This window comes from Suricata suricatta, chromosome 8 (assembly GCF_006229205.1).
Source record: "Suricata suricatta isolate VVHF042 chromosome 8, meerkat_22Aug2017_6uvM2_HiC, whole genome shotgun sequence".
NCBI classification, from domain to species: Eukaryota; Metazoa; Chordata; class Mammalia; order Carnivora; family Herpestidae; genus Suricata; species Suricata suricatta.
Window position 1 is genome coordinate 69,327,784 of NC_043707.1, and position 23,476 is coordinate 69,351,259.

The following is a 23,476-nucleotide window of genomic DNA, read 5'->3' on the forward strand; positions in this document are numbered from 1 at the left end:
TGCTAGAAGTAGCCATATGACAATTTTTGTCAATAAGAAGCCAGCCCAGGATTGTGGGGAAGTGCCTACTTCTCTCTGATTTTGCTTAGAATGCAGACCCAAAGCCCGAAGATGCAGGAGCCACCTTCCTGTGACAATAAGGGACAAAAAGGACAAAACCCAACATATCAAAGATGGCAAAGCAGAGAGAGGTCCTGGGACCCTGCCGGCTTTACTGAACTGATACCCAAGTCCTACCCTGCTACTTTGGATTTCTTGTTTTAGATATAATATAAATCCCTATCTGACAAGGATCATATAGGACCCTGTAAGCAATACAAAGCCTTTGGCTTTTGGCCTAGGCAAATAAGTGATATGATACGACCTCCTGTATTAAGAGGAGATTTCAAGGTTGGGGGGAGCAGGGAAAAGCAGGGAAGCTATATGTTCTATGAAGCTCTAGTAGACCATTGCAAAATGGTTTCAAATGAATCCTGCCTCCCTGCATTCACACTGTCTTGTTGTCCCCCTTTCACAGTGATTCAACACCATCCTTTTGACTTATTCTGACAGTGTGATGAAAGTGACATTCTGATGATGAAGAAGGAAGGGGACACAAGAGGTCTCACAGCTTCTCTTTTCACTCTCGAAACCCCAAATACTACTTACAGAAGTCCAGACTATTCTGCTAGAGAGAGAGGCTCTGGAAGATGAAAGTGATCACGTGGACAGTTGCCATGTGGAGGAGAACCACAGCACTCCAGCTGTTCCAACCATTCCAGCTGAGACACCAGACACATGACTGAGGCCACAGTGGACATTCCAGTCTGGTTTAGCCACCAGCTGAATGCATCTGCATAAGTGAGCACAGGCAAGACCAGGAAAAAAACACCTAGTACACCCACAGAATCTTGAAAGTTTGTGACACTATAACAGATATGCAATTGAGGTTACAGTAGTAATCCAGGCAAGAAATAATGATTGTTTTAAGTAGTCTCTTCAATAACAATAATTATTAATTACTTGTTGTGACACCCAATAGGTAAAAAGTGTAACAATCTAATTTGGGTGACAGGGATGTCAATAACATTGTCATTACGTTAAAAATTGTTTTTCCTTTTCTTTCCCACCTTATGCCCCCTCACCACACTTTGAGAAGGATGTAGGTAGAGACAACAATCCTCTTTTTTAAAAAAACAAAACAAAACAAAACAAAACATAAAATCATCACCTTTGAAAACAGATTTGCTTAAAAAAAAACTGCCTGCCTTATTTCCTCACCATTCCGGTGAAAAAACTAAGCATAAACTTATCAGAGTATCCAATCCTTAGATGCAGGGACTGACTTGGGGTTAGTCATTGATTGAAGTAGGCCCATTCAGAGGCCCTTTTCAGGGATTGATAAGAAAGTCCTTCTCCAGAGAACACCAATTGCAAAGACAACAAAAATTTAAAGTCACTGACAAAGAGAAATGCATTCTTTTTTTACAGTAAATCACGCAACATTGTCTTTGTTATAATTTATTTCCTCAATCTCTCCATACACAGACAAAAATAAGTATACTGCTTAACATATTGGAATTTGCAAATATTTTATTTTTTTTTATTTTTTTAATTTTTTTCCCATAATATTTTATTGTCAAATTGTTTTCCATACAACACCCAGTGCTCTTCCCCTCAAGTGCCCTCCACCATCACCACCACCTCTTGCAAATATTATCATTGCCTAGAGAAGGGAAAATTATCCCTAAAACACGCTTAACGAAGAGGCCAATTCATCATGATAGACAGTCTGTCCCCCATCTGAACCTTCATTCACCATTAGATAGTCTTTCTGCAGGCCCAGATCAGTAGCACATTTCTGTTAACAATCATTAAATGTCCAAGAAGACTTTCATCATCATCTTCTGCTACAGAAATCTGAAATATATTTTTCTTGGGTATCACCAGAAAGTGCGTTGCTGATCAGGGGAAATGTCGCGGAAAGCAAGACACTGGTCCTCCTCAAAATTGAGTTTGGCTGGGATTTCCTTGTGAATGATCTTCTCAAAGAGCATGCTGCTACCAGGCCAGGCGGCCTGAGCCTTGGTGATCTCATCAGCCATCTCTGAGAAGAGCTTTTCTTATCATAGCCAGTAGAAAAGAAAGCTAATCCAGAAAAAGTAAAGATGAGAATTAAAGAGGAAAAAAAAAATCACAGAGGACACAGGCTGAGTGTCTAAATCGAATCATGCTTAAACATACTCCCATTCCCCTAAACATTTTAGTCACAGTGCTAACCAATTCCTCTTTTGCTTGAGTTAGTTTGACTTAGGATTTCTCTTATCACAAATCAGACTCATAAATAATACATCTAGGTTCCTGCTTTGAAACACAAAGTTTTATCTAAAACATAAAGTTTTATCTAATTTAGTAATGGCAACTGCAATTCCAGATCTATATATGTTTTCAACCTCAAGATCAATATTCCTTGTAAGTGTGTGTGTAGACTACTACTTTAAAATAACCTCATTTTACACCATGAAACTGAACCTAATGGGCCGGATTTCTACCTCTGTTCCAAAGGATGCCATTAGTCATTTTTGGTCTTATTTTGCACACTCCTCTCCTTTGAGCCTCTGGGAAATGTTTCTTATCTCACTCAAACCATGTGATTCTAGAGAGGTTGTCGATGTTTTATGTGATCCCATAATCCCTGGCCATGGCTGAATGATCTAAGGATGGATATCTGACTAAGCTAAACCATAGTGTTCCATACCCTGGCCAGACAGGACTGATTCATTCATCCCACAAATATTTACTGAATGCTAGAGGCTGTGCTGGATACTGGATACACAGTGGTGGGGGAAAAAAAGTAGATCTATATTGCATTATAACTATATAATGACGCCTCCAACTCTATTTTAGTATTGCAGATTCTTTCATTTTCAATGTTACCTACATTAGCATGTTTTCTCACCACTCCTTTCAGTGAGGTTGTTTCATGTGTATGTGCAATACACTTTGATTCTAACAGCCTGCATTCCTTTCTCAGATCTCCCACCTCCTAAATGATACTTTATAATCATTACCTTACCCCTAATGATACACCTAGTGCCCAGATCTTGGTTTCTAATACCAGTTTCCAATAAAAGAAACAGGACTCCTTGGAGAAATGGCTGATTCTAGGAGTAGGGAAAATTCAAAATGAGCCGGGAGCATATTGTAGTGCAAGAAAATAAAGAAGTGTTCAAAAAAAAAAAAAAAACCCACCAAAAAATGCCACATTGATGGAGGTATGTCAAAGGGACACAAGAGCCAGCTTGAAGAACCCCCCACTGGCCAAAAATTAGAACAATTTTACCAACAAAATCAGGCAGTATTGGATTATAACCCGAAGTATAATATAAATATCTACGAGTCCATACTGGTATAAATAAATAAGAAATTAATGGTAGAGGCAAGAAACCTCCTGTATATAAAAATTCAACGTAATTTTTATACACACACACACACAGACACACACACACACACACACACACACACACAGAGTCATCAAAGAAAAGTAGCCTAATCCCTTTACTCTGCTGTGCATAGTGACTTCCTTCCAAAGAGTACAGTATGAAAAGGAGGAGGGGGGGAAAAAAGTAACTTCAGAGTCAGGAGAAACCTGACAAACACTACCTCAGCTGGGTAATCAAGGTCAACATCAACAGTGGTAAGTCATGTTGATATTACGTAAAATGGTACTTTAACACTGTAATTAACCTTTCAAAAACCCATAACTCTGGTCTAATAATGAAAAACACCAAATTCTAATAGAGGAACACCTATAACATACCAGAATGAACTCCTCAAAACTGTTAAGATCATTTTTAAAAGAAAGAAAAAGAAAAAAGAAAAGTCTAAGAAACTAAAACAGCCAAGGAGAGCCTAAGGAGAAGTGGCAACCAGATGTAATGTGGCATCCAGAATGGGATGCTGGAGCAGAAAAAATGAGAACCAAAGAAATATGAGTAAAGTATGGACTTTAATTCCTAATAAGATTCATTAACTGTAACAAACATACCATATTTATGTATGATGCTTAAAATGGGGAAAAGAGTTTGGGGTATGTAGAACTTCCTACTGTCTGCTCAGTTTTTCTATAAATTTAAAACTGTTCTAAAAATGGTAAGTATTTTTTCTTTTTCTTTTCTTTTAATTTTTTAAAGTTTATTGGTTTTTGAGAGAGAGGGAGAGAGGAAGAAAAGGAGGAGGAGAGAGAGACAGAGCATGAGCAGAGGTGGGGCAGAGAGAGAGGGAGACACAGAATCCCAAGCATGCTCCAGGCTCTGAGCTATCAGTATAGAGCTCGATGCAGGGTTCAAACCTACAGACCACAAGATCATAACCTGAGTCAAAGTCGGACGCTTAACAGACTGAGCCACGTAGGCTTCCCAATAAGTATTTTTTCTTAAAAAAAGACAGGATCCTTACAATCAAGGAGCTTATATCTAGAGAAAAGGCACACATTTAACAAGTAAACCACAATTAAAAATTGTGGTAACCGGGGCGCCTGGGTGGCTCAGTCGGTTAAGGCTCCGACTTCGGCTCAGGTCAGAGCTCACGTTCCTGGGTTCGAGCCCCGCATCAGGCTCTGTGCTGACAGCTGGCTCAGAGCCTGGAGCCTGCTTCGGATTCTGTGTCTCTTTCTCTCTGTGCTTCTCCCCCTCTCATGCTCTGTATCAAAAATAAATAAAATATTAAAAAAAAAGATTGTGGTAACCGCAATGAAAAACCCACCTAAAATTTGATTAAAACATTGAGGAAAGCCTCTCTAAGACTCTCTGAGGAAGTGAAATTTATTCTGAGACATGAGATGATGAAGAGTTATCCAGATAAGGTGAAAGAAAGAAGTAACCCTGCATGAGAAACTAAAACAAAAATCAGATTTGTCAAATTTCTGGTTTTGGACAAGATGGAACAGGCTCATTTCTTTCTACTCCTGCCTGAGAACTATAAGCAATCACTCTGGAAATAAAACAGCAGAAAATCCAACACTCTGAGAAGTGAAAAAAAGGCAAACCAGTTAGAAACTTCAGGTCTTGAGGAACACAAGGTGGCAAATTCTCTGCATTTTATTTTTATCATAGACTTGTCCACCCTGGGTACCAGACAAGAGCCTCCAAAGCCAAAGTTAAAAAAAAAAAAAAGGTGGGGGTGAGGGGTGGCTCAGTTGGTTAAGCATACAACTCTGGATTTTAGCTCAGATCATGATCTCATGGCTCGTGGGATGGAGTCCTGCACTAGGCACTGTGCTGACTAGTGCAGAGCCTGCTTGGGATTCTCTCTACCTCACTCTCTGCCCCTCTCCTCCTCATGCTCTCTCAAAATAAATTAATTTTTAAAAAAATCAAGAAGAGTCTACTCTCTCTCTCTCTAGTAGAAGAATGGTGAAAGGGAACAGCTCAGCAAACAGAAACCTTTCAATTTTTAAAAATGTTTATTTACTTTTGAGAGTGTGCACACGTGTGTACAAATGGGAGAGGGGCAGAGAGAGACACACACACAGAATTGGAAGCAGGCTCCAAGCTCTGAGCTGTCAGCACAGAGCCTGACACAGGGCTTGAACTCAGAAACCATGAGACCATGACCTGAGCCGAAGTTGGACACTTAACCGACTGAGCCACCCAGGCGCCCCAGGACAGAAACCTTTTTGACAATACCCACTCTATTCCAGCCAAGCTCCATCTGGAGGAGCCTGGATGTAACTGACAGCAGCGGATAGTCCAGGGTAGAACGGCAGATGGCAAGAACCCTGAGGCAGTGCTCTCCTTCTGTGTCAGTATGGTGCCAGTGAAACTGAAGTGAATATACTGAACTTCTGCTCTTTGACAGTACCAGGATCCAGAATGGGGTTCCTCCTTCCTACCAAGGGGGAGGCATCAACAGAGACCAAGTAGGGAGTATGGTCTCCTTTCCCAGACCCTGAGGTAGCTTGGTATGTGGCTTTCCCTCCCTGACAAGGCAGCCCAAGTAGAGATTAAACACAGAGTATGTACTCTAACTCACCAAGAGTAGGCAAATCAGGATGATGCTCCCTTCCCTCAGCAGAGACCTGCTTCCACGTCCAGTGGGAGAAGATAAAACAAGGTGAAACTCCTATCTCCCACTTGTATGGTGTCATCATAAAAGGAAAGAGATTCTGGGCTTTTGCCCCTGAGTAGCAGGTAGTCTGAGACAGCAATTGCATCCTCCAATGCTGTGCTGTTAATGAAGACCAAGTGGGGACCAAGTTAATTCCACTCGTATCTAGCAGGTACAGACAGTCCTCCTCACTACCTCAAGAAGAGAACGGAGTAAAAGACAGATGATCTTGGAGGACAGAACCGGAGAAAAGAATTCATTAAAGCTGCTTAAGAAGTCCTGCATAGAACCAGAACTTGGCAGAAACAATCCACACATCAAGCTGACCAGAATTCATATGCAAAAAGGTTTAAGAAACGAAATATACCATAAAACCCAACTTTTGAAATAGCTTTCAAGCGGTACACAAAGCAGATCAGAATAATACTGTGAGGGCTTTGGAAAATAAATTATCACAGGAACTACAGCCCACAAAAGTAGGCCAAGATCTGTGTGCTAAACCTAAACAGAGTAAGAACTTGCTTATATAGAAGATTTAGATACAGGGACTCAACATAATAGTCAAAATGCCCAGGATAAAAACAAAAACAAAACCAAAAAAACCCCCCAAAAACCAAAAACAATCACTCACTCAAGGACCAGGAAAAGGACAGATTGAATGGCAAGAGTCAATATATGCCCAAACTAAGAGAAACCACAGGTTGAAATTAAATTACAGGATTTTAAAGAACTCATCATTTAAAATGCTTTAACAACTGAAAAATTTTTTAATTGAAAAATTAAAAAAAAAAAAGAAATCCTCAGCAAATAAAGACAGAAAAACTTAAAGGAAATTATAAAATTAAATGTAAAAAGCTCACTTTGGGGCACCTGGGTGGCTCAGTCAGTTAAGTGTCCAACTTCGGCTCAGGTCATGATCTCATGGTTTCTGAGTTTGAGCCCTGTGTCAGGCTCTGTGCTAACAGATCAGGGCCTGGAGCCTGCTTCGAATTAGATCTCTCTCCCTCTCTCTCTCTCTGCCTCTGCCCCACTCACTCTATGTCTCTCAAAAATGAATAAACATTAAAAAGGTTTTTTTTTTTAAATAAAAAGCTCACTGGATGGGCTCAATACTGGATTGAAGATAACAGGGAAAAGATTCATTAAACTTGAAGACAGATGAATAGAACTTAACCACTCTGAACAACACAAAGAAAATCTAATGTTTGTGTTACTCGAGTCCCAAAAGGAGAAGAGAAAGAGTATGTGTCTGAAAAAAATTGGGGGAAAAAATGGCTAACTTCCAAAATTTGCCAAAAGGCATAAATCTACAGATTCAAGAAACTGAGCAAATCCCAGAAAGGATAACCCTATGGACAGCCAAAGAAAGGCAAGATATATCAAATCAGACTGATGAAAACTACAAAGAACCATTTTTGAAAGTAGCTAGAGAAATGATGCATTTCTTAACAGAAACTATACAAGCCAGAAGAAAGCAGTATAATATTTCAAATGCTGAAAGAATGGTCAACCTCAAATTCTATACCCAGTAAAAAGATCCATCAGGAATTAAAGGGAAACAAAGACATTCTCAAAGAAAACTAGGAAAAATTGTCAGCAGCAATCTTGATCATAAAGAATGGCTAAAAGAAGTTCTCAAACTAGAAGCAACTGATAACTGCAAGAGGTTTGTAACTTTAGAAAGAAAGACAAAATGAATAAAAATAGGGCTAAATGTAAGAGAGTATCATTTTCCTCATGAATTCTTATGATCATCTGATGTGCTCAATGTAAATGAGACAACCCATTTTAATGGGTAAAGGGACCTAAGTAGAAGTACAATTTCTACATTTCATTCAAAGTCGTAAAATACCAATACCAACAGTATCTAAAATAAAGTTATACATATGCACATCGTAATACCCAAAGAAACCACTTCAAAGAAAAACTGGTGATATGCTAAAAAATATTATAAATAAAAATGGGTTCTAAAAAATGTTCAGGTAGCTCAAATGTACGTAACAAAAGGGAAACAGGAGGAACAAATGGAAGGAACAGAAAACTAATAGTGATCTAGCAGACTTACGCTCTAACATATTTCAGTAATTACTAGACATATAAATGATCTAAATACAAAATTTCAAAACAGAGTCTGGCATATGACCTCTATAGGCTATTTGTAAAACCCTAACTTTTGATATCACAGAATAAGTATATTGAATAAAAGGATATGCTGTATAAACATTAATAAAAAATAAGAGCAACAGTGGCTATATTAATACTAGGAGAAGCAGACTTCAAAGCAAAGAAAATTATCAGGGCAGAAGACAGTCATTACAAAATGATAAAACTATCCACCAATAAGACATAGTAATGTTAAATGTGGAAACAACAGAGCTTTAAAATATAAGAAACAAAAGCTGATATAACCCAGAGGAAAAACAGAAAATTATACAATTATATTTGAGGATGTCAACCCTCCTGTCTCAGCAAAACAGAACTACAAGATTGAAAACCAGCAAGAAGACAGAACTAAACACCACCATCAAAAAGAAGAATTAACATTTACAGACTACTCCATATAACAAAAACAAAATACTTACATTCTTTTCAAGTGGTCATAGAATATTCACTAGAAAGAACAGAAACTGGGTCATAAAACCTGAACAGGGGCACCTGGGTAGCTCAGTCAGTTGAGCATCCGACTCCTGATTTTGGCTCAGGTCATAATCTCAGGATTCATAAATTCGAACCTTCCATCAGGCTCTGCACTGACAGCACAGAGCCTGCATGGGATTCTCTCTCTCCTCTCTCTCTGCCCCTCCCCTGTTCACTCTTTCTCTGTCTCTCAAAATAAACATTAAAAAAATTAAAAAAAAACCAAAAAACTTAAATTTAAAGGAATTTAAACATAAAAAGCACTTTTACCACCCATAAAAGAATCAAGTCAACAGAAGAAAAATTTTCAAACACTCAAAAACTAAAAACACAGTTCTAAGTAATCTATAGTTCAAAAGAGAAGTCTCCAAAGAAATTTTTAAAATATACTGAACTGAATAAAAACAAAAATATAATGCAACAAAATGTGTGGGATGTAGCCAAACTTGAGCCTCAAGAAATAAAAGAACAAAATATACCAAAAGCAGGTTAAAGAAGGAGACAATAAAAATTAAGAGCAGCAACCAATATTAAAAATATCACAGGGAAAAATAAATCAATGATACAAAAGTTAATTGAAAAGATCAATAAAATTGATAAACTTCCAGCAAGACTAATAAAGATCAAAAAGACACAATGTAGGATATCTGGAATAAAATAGCAAATGTAACTATAAATATTACAGCCATTAAAAAACAAGAAAACACTAAAATCAAATCCACACATCTGAATCAAAAACTTAGATGAAATGAACCAACTCCTTGAAAAGGACAAACCACCAAAACTCACCCAACATGAACTATGTAATCTAAACAGTCTTATAACCATTAGATAATCCTTTACAGAAAATTCTCCCATAAATTTAGATGTAAAAAGTTCCCCCCTAAAAGGCAAATTGAATCCAGCAATGAAGAAAATTATACATTATAACCCAGTAGGGTTTACTCTTATATGGAAGACTTGTTCAATATTCAAATATCTATCAATATAATCCCCCATGTCAAAAGAATAAAGATGAAAAAGCACATAATCAATCATACCAGCTGATGCAGAAAAGGCATCTGACAAAATTCAACCGGCATTCATAATTAAAAATATGGAATAGAGGAGAACTTCTAAACTTGATAGAGAGATTCTACAAATACTTATACCTAGCATATGTAATTGTGAAAGACTAAATGCTTCCCCCTAAGATCAGGATCAGGATAAGGACATACGCTTTCAGCAATGTTATTTAACACAGTATTGGGCATTCACCACTTCAGTAAGACAATAAAGGGCATGAGATTGGAAAGGATGAAGCAATGTCCCTATTAGATAAAATGGTCATCTACATAAAAAAAAATCCCAAGAAATTTATCAGAAACTTCTACAGTAAAATAGTTCAGCAATATTACAGGTTACAAGAACATTAAAAAATTAGTCAGACTTCAAAAAAAATCAATCATAGTTCTGTGGACTCACAATGACCATGTAGACACCAAAGTTAAAAACACAACACCATTTACAATCATTGCCCAAGTGCTCCTGTGAGGTGATCCACAGTACCCATCCCTGCTTCCTATTACATCCTTACTTATTGTAGCTTCCTTTGTCTTCCGGGGTTCACAATAAGATCTTTAAGATCAGGTGAAGTATCTTTACACAGCTGTGTCCCCAGCACCATGTCAGCCACATCCTAGCTAATCAATAAATAATTTTAAGGATTAAAAAAAAAAAAAGGAATGTGCTTCAAGTTCCATAGCTAGATTAACAATCCCCCATATCCAAATTCAAAATTCTATCCCTTTCCTAATTAAAAAAAAAAAAAAGTTTCAGGCAAAGAGAAAAAAAAGGACCGGGAATACAAATAGCTACAGTCAGAAATGAAAGAAAGAAATCCTCACATTTTATAATATGGAATGAGCTTTTGTTCTTTCCTATTAAGTCATAAGCATATTCAAGCAGAAAAGAAAATTATACACTGAGCAAAATATAAATTTTGTTAGTAACTGTCTTAATGACTACTTGATTTTCAGTTATTTTTTCTTCACATTCCAAATTCTTAGACCCTTATATGCTTAAAATAGAAATAACTTTATCTTGTATGCCTTCTAAACCAGAGGACTGTTATTAGAGCTACCAGCAATGCTAGGAGCATCTAATCACCATTCTACTGATCAATTTTATTAATTTTCCCCTAGTAGTGGTTCTTAAACGTTTTTGTGTATGTGGAGGTGGGGTGAGGGGTGGGGGCACAGGTTACAATCTCTGGGATCCTGATGAAGGCAATGGATTCTCAGAATATTCCATATGTGCAACACACACATACACAAACACAGAGTGGGAGGAGGTTTCAGGGGGTTCACAGATCTCTAAGTCCTTCCAAGCACCCAAAGTTCAGAACCTACTTAGGCCAAGCCTTTTGTCAGTTACTATCTAGCAATCAGCTATTTCTTAAGAGCCTAACATTCAACAAAGACTTTTTTAAGGAAATATACCATAGTCACAAAAAGACATACAATAAGACCTGATTAAGACTTCCTGGAATGCAAAATTAACTTCCTTTATACAAAATTAACCATGTTAAAAATATACATAACTTCAGAAATTATAACAGGCAAGGCTCCAGATGACCAAAGAAACCAATCTTCCTCACTGCCTAGATTCTATTTGTTTGCACACCTTTCTGAAGATAAAGCAGGGGATCTTCTTCATTTTGAATCTCCTCCATTCCTAAACTTCCCAGGAGATAATACATACAAGCTTTGTTTTGTGTTCATGGTCCTCACAATACAAGAAATAAGAAGAATAACCTTATACACCTATTAGTGACCATTATATTTTAACTAAAACTCTTAAAAACAAGGAGCAAAAAAAATTAAGTGCTACTTATTCATTGTATTTTTCTTTTGTCTCCAAATGTGAACGAAGTCATTTCCTCCAACCAGTAATTGTCAATAGGGGCTTTATCACCACACAGGGCATTTTTGGAAAAATGTGGAAATTCTGGTTATGAAGATGACAATAAGATAGAGGCAGGCAGACAGGGAAGTGACTCAGGCAGAGGCAGAGAACTCTGACAGAAAGCAAAGACTCTAGTAAAATAATAAAAACTACAAGAATATTAGAACAATTAAGAAAAAGGTGTTTGCTCCAAAGGACTACAGTGATTAAGTCAGTAAAATAAAATCTTTATCACTGTATATCGCATTTATCATCTATTCAATTACCAGGAGGACCAACATTATTACCATTATCACTAAGTAGAGCCAAAAAATGGGGAAAGGCTAGGAGAATGAGAAAATGGGAGAAAAGACAGGACCAAAATTAATTTTTTATGTGTCATGCTTAATTGAGAACATCTGATATCACAAACCTCAAGGTACTAAAATGCTGAATATTTTTTAAATAATAAAGTATAAACAAAATAACATAGTAGCCTATGTATTTCAAACATAATAAGAATTGGGGAGCTTAAAGAGATACTAAGAGAAACAATTACAAAGGAAAAGTCCAGAGATGCTTCTGTTGTTGTCTGAAAGTATACAAAAGTAGGCAACTAAACTAAGATTGTAAACAGACAAATGAATAGATGGACAGACAGGGAAAGAAGGGAGGAAAGGAGGAAGGAAAAAGGAAATCAAATTTGGGGCTCATTTTTAATTTTACTGATTAGGTTGAAGAAACAGGAAGCAAGTTGTCAGTTACTCAGAGTTGAGAGGTAGGGAAAGCAACAATCAACTATAGACAATACAACAGAACATCCCTGTGCAAGTAAAATCAGTTAAGTGCAAGATAAGTTAACAGCTATTTACAAATGGAAACAATAAAAGAGCCAAGTGACTTGGTTGAAACAAGTTAAAAATTAGTGAGTAACAAAGTGTTACATGGGCAATTTGACAGAAATGTGGTATGTGAAACTAAGTGCGACCTTGCTGCTGTCCTTCATACTGGTTTTCATGTCCACTGATGACATAAGGAAACATATTTAGAATTATGATGAGAGTGAATCTCAGAGCTAGAGATTTAATCAAGAAATAATTTTTGGTGTTAGAAACGATAAATTCTAGATATATTATAGTAGTTGAGGTCGGAGGGGTGGGAAGAGGAAGAAATGCTGGAGAGATATCCTCATTCAACTTCATTGGTAATCTTTATTTCTTTAGCTGAGTGAAAGTAACTGTTTTATTATTGTCTATACATCTTTTGTTATGCCTATATTATTTTTTCAACAAAACAAGAAAGGAATAACTAAAAAAAAAATAACAAGAAAGAACTAATAGTAGACCCTGGATTTCATTATTGCGGAAATAGTTACAGAAATCTGTAGAAGTCTCAGAAGGCCACCTAATGTAGGGTCATCCTGTTTGGAATTTCAACACTACAGGTACAGATAAATGGCCTTTCAACCTCTTAAAACTGTTCTACTCTGAGAATGCATTTTCTTGAAAACATGTTAAGTATGTTCAGTAAATAGTGCAACCAACGGTGGAAAATAATATGGAAGTTCCTCAAAAAATTAAAATATTCATTATACCAAATGAAATCAGTCAGAGAAAGGCAAATGCCGTATGATTTCACTTATATGTAAAATCTAAAACACAACTGAACAAACAAAAAATAAGCAGACTCTTAAACAGAGAGCAAACTGGTGATTGCTGAGAGGAGGTAGGTGGGAAGATAAGTGAAACAGATAAAGGGAGTTAAGAGATAAAAACTTCCACTTACAAAATAAATAAATCATTGAGATGAAAACTACAACATAGGAAACAGTAATACTGTAATGAAATTGTGACAGATGGTAACTACACTTAATCATGGTGAACACTGAGTAATGTACAGAAGTGAACCAATGTTGTACACCTGAAACATAACACTGTATGTCAATTATATTTCAATAATAATTAAAAAAAGAATTTTCAAGTTGAAATGCCACGTTACTGGGTATATTTCAATTTGTAAGAAATATTAAGTATATTTAAATTTATGCCCCAAATTATACATAAGCTTCTTTTAGAATTCCTAAAGTCTCTCAGCTATTATTTAATTAAATTCTTAGTAATAGCTCATTCATTTTCTTCTCTTATTGTAAAGCTGGTGTCCACAAATATTAATATATCAGTATAAAACAATTAAAGTGGCACAATATATTAAGGGTCAAGTGACATCTGCCCATGTTGGTGTCTTAAGTGGATCCCGACAACCTTAATTTAAAATACTTTACACTAAGGGACACCTGGTGGCTCAGTCTGTTAAGCATCTGACTTCGGCTCAGGTCATGGTCTCACGATTCATGGGTTTGAGCCCCGTGTCAGACTCTGTGCTGACAGCTCAGAGCCTGGAGCCTGCTTCAGATTCTGCGTCTCCCTCTCTCTCTGCCCCTTCCCTCCTTGCATTCTGTCTCTCTCCTCTCAAAATAAATAAAACATTAAAAAATAAAAAACAAAAACAAAAACAAACTTGGGGTGACTGGATGGTTCAGTCAATTAAGTGGCTAACTTCAGCTCAGGTCATGATCTCACAGTTCATGGGTTCAAGCCCTGCATCAGGCTCTGTGCTGACAGCTCAGACCCTGGCGCTTGCTTCTGATTCTTTGTTTCCTTCTCTCTCTGACCGTCCCCTGCTCACGCTCTGTGTCTCTCTCAAAAATAAATAAACGTTAAAAAAAAAATTTAAACAAAAAACAAAAAAAACCTTTCCATTTCATGCTATGTTAATATAGTGGTTTTAAAAATTTATAACAAACTGATTATTACCCATCTAAAGGAATCCTATACATTACATTCCTAACAATTCAGAATATGATGAGCTTAGTTCTCTTCACAAATTATATAGTAGTGGAATATAACTGAATCACCATAAAATAATTATATCACCAATACAATAATCATAATTACAAGCACAAAGGTCATATTCTATGAGGTACTACAAATACATGGGAATGGGTGGGAGTAACCTATAGTAGCCTGATCAGAATTCAGCTTTTGACATATAGATACTCTATCGTCTGTCCTATACCTTAGCATACAGGTTCACTTTTAATAATTATTTTGTTCAGTAACAATTTATTAGCTATTACTATGGGTGAAGTCCTATTCTAGACACTGATGATACAAAGATGATTAACCACACTTCTGATAAATTGGTGGCTGAGATCTAAGTTCACAGTATATCTACTTTAGTAACTTACTGAAAAACTAGAGTCCTATACCTTGAAAAATGTGATTTTTTAAGCTCATAAAACATCACTAAAATATGTGTAAAACAAATAATTTTTATTTTTTAAGTTTATTTATTTATTAGAGAAAGAGAGAGCGTGCATGAAAGTGAGCAAAGTGCAGAGAGAGAAGAGATATAATCCCTCGAGGGCCAGAGAAAGAGAGAGACAGAGAAGAAGAGAGAAGTAAGTGAAACTCATACTCCATACTCACTGAAGCTCGAACTCATGAACTATGAGATCATTACCTACACCGAAGTCAGATGCTTAACTGACTGAGTCATCCATTTTTATCTCTAAGTTTATTTTTTTTAAATTTATTTTAGTGTTTATTTGAGGGAAAGAGAATGTGAGCAGGGGAGGGGCAGAGAGAGAGAGAGAGAGAGAGAGAGAGAGAGAGACAGAGAGACAGAGAGACAGAGAGACAGAGAGAGAGAGAGAGACACACACACATGGGGGGGGGGGAGAGAGAACAGGCTCCAGGCTCTGTGCTGTTAGCACAGAGCCCAACACAGAGCTTGAACTCACCAGCCGTGAGATCAAGATCTGAAAGATGCTTAATCGAATGAGCCACCCAAGCACCTAAAGTTTATTTTTGAGAGAGAGCGAGCACATGTGCATGCATGGGTGGGGAGGGAGGAGGGAGGAGGGAGGAGAGAGGGGGATAGAGGGAGAGAGAAAAAACTCCCAAACAGGGTCTGTACTGCCAGTGCAGACCAGGAGATCATGACCTGAGCAGAAGTTGGATGCTTAACTGACTGAGCCACCCAGGTGCCCCTAAAACAGAAATAATTTTTAAACCAGTAATGTGTCACAAAAGTTTACTCGTCTTTTTTGTTTTTCTTAAATAGGCTTTATGCCCAGCATGGAGCCCAACACAGGGCTTGAACTCATGACCCTAAGGATCAAGAGTTGGACCTTTAACTGACTGAGCCATCCAGGCACCCCAAAAGTTTACTCATCTCAATAAAACTAAGAAAGCTTTACAAAAAATAGGTTATAAATAATTTTACCACATTGTTTCCGTTTCTCTTACCAAGCCTACACATATATAAGTATACCAAATACAATAATTTTATAAGCCAATGAACCCATACATGTTTATATTAGAACTGTAGAGGGCAATGAGAGAAAATGACATATAGTTCTTCCTCCTCTAATTTTGATTAACATTCAAACCTCAATTCTTATTTTACTACTATAGATTTGAAACTTGTGGAAATTTCATCTCTGTACTTACTGAGCAATTATAAATAATCACATTTCTATCTGTAATTACAAACTGTTTTGTATGTATTCCAAGGGTGTCTAGGTGTTTCAGTTGATTAAACATCCAACTTTGGCTCAGGTCATCATCTCACAGCTCATGAGTTTGAGCCCTGCATCAGGATCTCTGCTGTCAGTACAGAGCCTGCTTTGGATCCTCTGTTTCCCACCCCCTTCGCTGCCCCCCCCCACCCCATCTCTGTCTCTCTCTGCTCCTTCCCTGCTCTTTCTCTCCCCCTCTCTCTCTCCGAAAATAAACTTAAATACATATTATATATATAAGCATTCCAAATATATATACTTTTAATTAAAATGCATTGTATATCCAGAACAATGACTTAAATACCTACAGTTTAATTATTTCATTAATATGGAAATCATTTTTTCACGCTAATCATAGCTCACATTTAGTATTACTATTGGTAAAACTAATATTTCAATCAAAACTGAGGGGCACCTGGGTGGCTCAGTCAGCTAAGCATCTGACTACTGATTTCACCTCAGGTCATCATCTCATTGTTCATGAGATCAAGCTCCATGTCAGGGTCTCTACAATGACAGTGAAAAGCCTGTGTGGGATTCTCTCTCTCCCTCTCTCTGCCCCTCTGCTGCTGTGCTCACTTGTGCTCTCTCTCTTTCAAAATAAATAAGCATTTAAAAAAAACGAGAATTGAAAACCATCTCTATTTTAATAAAGAGCATGTGCAAATCTCAGACTCTTACATGCCTCCAACACAGAAACGTGTTTCTTAACCAAAAATACCTAGAATTATGAAGCAAAGGTGGGATATCAAAGGCAACAGAGAAAAGAGAGAAATAAACATTATGAACAGGATGGGTGTCTGGGTGGCTCAGTCAGTTAAGTGTCTGCCTTTGGCTCAGGTCATGATCTCATGGTTCATGATTTTGAGCCCTGTGTTGGGCTCTGTGCTGACAGCTCAGAGCCTGGAGCCTGCTTAGGTTTCTGTCTCTCTCTCTCTCTCTCTCTCTGCCCCTCCCCTCTTTCTCTCAAAAATAAGCATTAAAATATATTTTTTAAATTATCAATAGGAAATCTTAAATTCATGGTTCTGTCACTGTTTTGCTGAAACCCATAGCAAATTCTTAAGGTGTGCTTCAACAGTTTCATCTCCAAAAAAAGTAATGGGTTCTAATTTTAACCCAAAGTTTACATTATATCCAGTTTTAAATCCTTAAACAACTTTTGCTTTAATGATTATTTGGGATTGTAGGCTTCCTTTATTTCCTTCATTATCCTGGTTCAGCAGTTCTCGGTATCCATAGACCTTACGTGTCCCAATATCCTTGTATATTAATTAATGTCTATCTTCCTCCATAATTTAAGTTCCATAAGAGAGGGAAGTACATTTGATTACTATTAAATATTTTAATCATCATTATACTACCAAGCCTCAGAATAATGCTCTGAATATAGAAGATAGTAAATATTTGTTGAATAGATGGAAAAATGGCTGCTCAAAGTCAACATACTGAATAAAAATACCTGATTGAAAAAGGGGAAAAAAACCTATACTAACCACTAAGTCCATTCGGTACAGAAATAAATACTACATACTTCAAGAAAAAGTCCAATTTTCTATGTATATTATGTAAATCAGGAAGCAAAATGTGGCATGTATTGCCTAAACGTAATTTCCAAAAACAATGCTAAAAAAACCCAATGTTTTAGATTTAAAGGATTAGGACTAATTAATTTGGAAAATATTTCATCCCCCACTAATGAAGCATTACAATATGATTCAATCTTTAATAAACCTACATGTTAATTACAATTTAGAATTGGTAATCTTGAAGTATGACTTACAATACAGCAAGTCACATACTCCAAAATGAAGTACCAACTTTTCCACTGGTATAGGCAGCACTGCAAAGGAAGATAAACAGCCACATAAGAATTTGAGCTAGCTTACTCTTTATTACCAAGTGGAACAAAGTTTATAAAATGACCTGTTCCATTAGGGGTGAGATCAGGTGACAAAAATCAGGTAATACCTATAACTAGTTTCCTTATTTCTATTCACATTAACAAAAGAACTACTACAGTTTAGATAGGTTGAACCACAAAAATCATAGTTAGAGGACAATAAATAGGATGCCATGCAGATTCGATGGGATGTCACTTAGGCATTATGTATCAAGGAAACACTTAATAATGAATAATTTGGATCCTCCCACCTCCCAAGATGGCAATTAGCATTAGTGCTAGTCATGGACTGCATATAACCAAATGGCAATCAGTTTTGTTCCTATATACTACTTAATACTTCTAATAAACTGGCCTTCCTTCAAATATATAAAATAAGTAAAAATGCATCAAAAGTAAAATATGAAAAATTATAGACCCAAGTATCCTATCAATTCAAACATGAATTATATATGGATTACTTTTGCCATTATCTAGAGCACTCTGGGATAAAGAAATGTGAAATACTAGAGTTACTATCCCTCAATATTTTGGTTAAAAGAACAGGACCAGGTTATTAACACAAAATAATTCAGAAGACAATAAGGAGTATCTTAGCAATTGAATTTAGTTTATAGAGCTCCACTGTCAGTTCAATAGTTACTAACCACATGTGGCTGTGTGTATTTTAATTTAAATTAAACGAAAATGTCAGTTCCTCAGTTGTACTAGCCACAATTTACAAATGCGTAGTGCCTACCATATTAAACATTTACCAAAAGGATATATAACCTTTTTTTAAATTGAAGTGTGGTTGACATACAATATTAAATTAGTAGGTATGTAACAGTGATCCAACATTTATATAAATTAAGAAATTATCACCACTGTAAGTCTCTAAGGATACATGTATATACAAACACATATACACATATATGATTGCTATCATCCAGGAAGTATTACTGAACAGTGTGTTCTAAAGAATAGAGGCCAGGTCCAAGGTTGCTATGTAAATACTACAGACACAAACCTGCTTATCTGTACGCAGTCACTGCCAATCCGACTATGTGTATGTCCCTTACACTCGCCTGTTTCACTAATTTAAGTTACTTGCCTAGACCATGAAGTCATGTTAGTTTTGACCTCTGCTCTATAGTCTATGGACATTTAAAAATTAATTTTTCTAAGTAATAGAAAATAATCCTTTCAACAATGCAAGCCCTTAACGTTCCTACACATGCACACACACAACATGCCCTTCCAGTTCTTGAGATAGCATTTGAGGTTATCAGGAAAAAAAGAGTTTCATTTAACCTCAGTGATTGTAAAACTGCGTAAGAATACAGAACTTCTAGTTAATAGTACTGTATATACTTGAAATATTTGAAAGCAGCTAAAAGAGTAGATCTTAAAAGTTCTCATCACAGGAAAAACATTTATAACTATGTGTTGATGATGCTTAACTAAACTTACTCTGGTCATCATTTCACAATACATGCACATATCAAATCACTATATCTTACACCTAAAACTAATACAATGTTCTATGTCAGTTATGTCAACAAACAAAAGAAAAATTAAAAAAAGAAAACAATTTCTAGGGTAAATTGTTTTAAGATCTCAACAGGAAGAAACTAAATTATTACAAATCATCTGCTATCTTCTATACCTGAGATCAATTTAACTTCAAGTTCTATAGCACAAATGCCCGTAAGAGAATAATGAACACAAAGTATGACTTAAACTATTTTTCTGTAAATCTCTGCTATATACAAACACATATGACAATTTGTATATTTTTAATACATTAAACTTCTAAGACATTATCACTTAACTTCACTTGAAAAACCATTTTATTTAAAATTCATTCAGTACAAAATATTTTTAACATGTTCCAGTTAGTGTGAAGTCACCATAAAAATGTCTTTAAACAGACATCAATTATTTTCTAAACAGAATAAATTTCCTTATTTCAAATATAAATATATTTCTATAATCCTCAAGAGACTTTGTCTTCTCTAAAGTCAAAGTATTAGAATAGATCTGTGCATTCATTATCCAGTGCTGTTTAACAGAACTGATGTGATGATCACAATGATCTATGTATCAATGCTGTCCAATATGGCAGCCTCTAGCCACATGTGGCTGAGCACTTAAAATGTGGTTAGTTGACTGAAGAATTAAATTTTAAATTCTATTTATATTTAATTAATTTAAATTTTAATAGCTACATGTGGCTAGTGGCTACGAACTGAACAACACAGTTAGAGACTATCAAATGATCATGACTAGGTACAATAACCTCCAATAGTGCTATACTTATTAAAAGAAAAGCATGGCAAGGAAGCAACCCAAGTATCCACTGATGGACTGGTGGATAAACAAAATGTGGCATATACATATAATGGAATATTATTCAGGTTTAAAAAGGAAGGAAATTGACACATGTTACAATATGGCTAGCTAAATCTTGAAGACACTATGATAAGTGAAATGGGCCAGTCACAAAAGAACATACACTGTTTAATTCCACTTACATGTCAAATTCATGGAAAGAAAAAGTAGAATACAGTTTGCCAGGACCTGGGGAGTGGGGTAATGGAACATTAGTGTTAATGGGTCCATATTTTCAGCAAGATAAATAGAATTCTGGAGATAGTGATGATTGCATAACATGATATATGTACATAATGCTATAGAACTGCATGCTTAAAAATGGTTAAGAGGGTAAATGTGCATATTTAACCATAATTCAAAAAAAAAATTAAGCATCATAATGTGACCAAATAAATACCTCTGACAGAGCAGCTAACTGGAAATATAAAGTCAATAATAAAGGAAGGAAAGTGCTTCTCAGAGAAGGAAACATTATATTTCCTAAGAAAAAGTTACAGGAATCCTGCAATGAATCAAGCTGTACTGATTACCACATCATAATCACAATCTGAGGATTTTACTTCTACAGGATCAAGCTGGACAGAGTATGCTGGAGCTCTTTTAAGAAGCCATAGGTTGGGGCGCCTGGGTGGCTCAGTTGGTTAAGCGACCAACACTGGCTCAGGTCATGATCTCACAGTCCATGGTTTGAACCTTGCATCAGGCTCTGTGCTGACAGCTCAGAGCCTGGAGCCTGCTTCTGATTCTGGGTCTCCCTCTCTCTGCCCCTCCCCCACTCACGCTGTCTCTGTCTCTCAAAATAAAGACATAAAGACATAAAAAAATAAAAAAAGCTTAGACAAGAAATAAATTACAAAATACTAAAAAAATAAAAAAGAAGTCCCAAGGCTAGACAAAGTAAAGTCAAAAAAGCTGAATTGCAGAGTGTTTGGTGTTTTGTTGTTTAGTTTGATTTGGTTTTAGCACTGTTAACAGAGCTACCTTGAACAAGTCACACACTGAGCAACACACAAAAAAAAACCCTAGAAATATATTTAGTTATTTGTTAACTGTGTCCAGTTATTTTTAACTTCTTGAGAAGACTATTTTAGTGAAAGAGCATAATTAAAGTACAACTCTCAGGTTGTAAAGAGTGTAGCAAGGAAAAACTAGGGTAGGGATGAGAATACAACCATAAATAAAAAATAACTCACACACAAGAAAAATGGATAAAATTAATGTGGAACACAAAAACAAAAGTGATCATCCTTTTCCTCATAAATTTATCTGAATGTACTTAGGCCCAAATGCTATGATCAGTAAGAGTGTTAACATATTACAGCAAAGTATTTTAGGAAAGCTGCTAGATGCTCCTAGGCTATTAAGAAACTTTTTAATTTATAAGACCTTACCCCCATAAACAGATATAAATTAGAAATAAATGCAGACTAAATTTTAACATCAGAGAGAAATATTATTCCTTTAAAAGATATAAAACAGGAATATATTTCTAGTTCATTGAAATATCTCATGCATACAAAATACTCACTTTGCAAGTCTACATTGTGAGTAACATGATTGGCCTCTTTTAATTTATATATAGTTTCTAAATTATAGAAAACATCATTCATGAATAAGAGCTTCTTTAAGCGATTTTTAAATGTTACATACACTTTAAACCATGATAAACTCTCCAGAAGTTACACATTACTTCTGCTGGAATCACCACACCTCTATAATATTTTTATATCACAAAAATATTACAGGGGCACCTGGGTGGCGCACTCAATTGAACACTTGACTTCTGATTTTGGCTCAGGTCATGATCCCAGGTCATGGGATCAAGCCCATGTCAGGCTCTATGTTGAAAATTTCTCTCTCTCTCTCTCTGCCCCTCTTCTCTCCTCACACTTACTCTTTTAAAAAATAAATAAATACTACAAAGAAATATACTCCCTCTTATACTCATTCTCAGTTCCCTTGAACACCTGAAAACTGGGTATAACAATCCCTCCCCATTCCTAACTCAAAGGGTCATTTTAAGAATTAAAGAAATAATACATGTGAAAGTGGTTTCTAATTCAAAAATGATTCATATATAGTGACACTACTACTACTACTCGTAGTTTTCCAACATGACTCTATTTTATATGAGGTACGCTTTTAACTAGTTCCTTCTCTCTAATTACCATTATATTATACTAAAGGAATTATCCACCATCTTGCTAACCTCAAAGCATAAGGAAAGGTACCCCACTCCCTCTTTCCCCTACCCCCTTCTTTTTAGAGATTTAGTATAGTGTTTTTAGGGATTTAGTAAAGCAAGAATTTTGCTTTAGCTCTGATATTTAAAGTTCCTACTGGTTATTCAATCATCCTTAAAAAGACACACCAAAACTAACTGTAGGATTTTGTATAGAGTTTTATGAGGTTTTAATACATTGAAAACATGTACCAGAACAACAATTTATAATAAAATGAACACCCTCTTGGTACTGGGGTTCAAAGATAAGATTTCTATAGCAACAAAATGGAAAGTCAGTGAGGCTAACCAATAAGCAATAAACAATTGGACATTTACTATAATTTACACAAAGTTTAAGCATATCCAACTACAGTATTGGTATTATTTATTAATATTCAGAAGTATATTATCATAAATCTGTTTCTCTAGTGCTGAAATGTGCGGGACCATTCTGGACTTTGCAGACATATAATCTTAGTTCAAATTTATAAAAAACCCAAAAGCCTCTGAGAAAGAAAAATCTGAACTTAAACAGTTTCATGAAATCACTGAATGGGTCTATAGCCTTCATATTTGCACTACATATTTTTTGTATGACAAATAATACACCACAGATTTTCTTTTTACTTTTAAGTAGGCTCCATGCCCAATGTGGGGCCTGAATTTGTGACCCTGAGATTAAGAGTTATATGCCCTACTGAGTCAGCCAGGCACCTCCAAACCGCATTCTTTTTTTTTTTTT

The 23,476-nt window shown here is 36.0% G+C and overlaps 1 protein-coding gene and 1 pseudogene across 3 annotated transcripts in view; both read right to left on the minus strand.

Annotated features, from left to right (window-relative positions):
* The window catches only part of PKN2 (protein kinase N2), a 117,053-nt gene that overhangs the window by 84,412 nt on the left and 9,165 nt on the right, over positions 1-23,476 (minus strand). The window contains exon 1 of one of the 3 annotated variants that reach the window (XM_029947397.1): positions 6,013-6,028. The exons of the other annotated variants lie outside the window; for them this stretch is intronic. The gene's annotated coding sequence lies outside the window, so the exon portion shown is untranslated. Of the gene's footprint in view, positions 1-6,012; positions 6,029-23,476 lie in introns of those variants that run through there. 3 annotated transcript variants of the gene reach the window in all.
* Positions 1,648-23,476, minus strand: part of LOC115298510 — a 30,927-nt pseudogene continuing 9,098 nt past the window's right edge.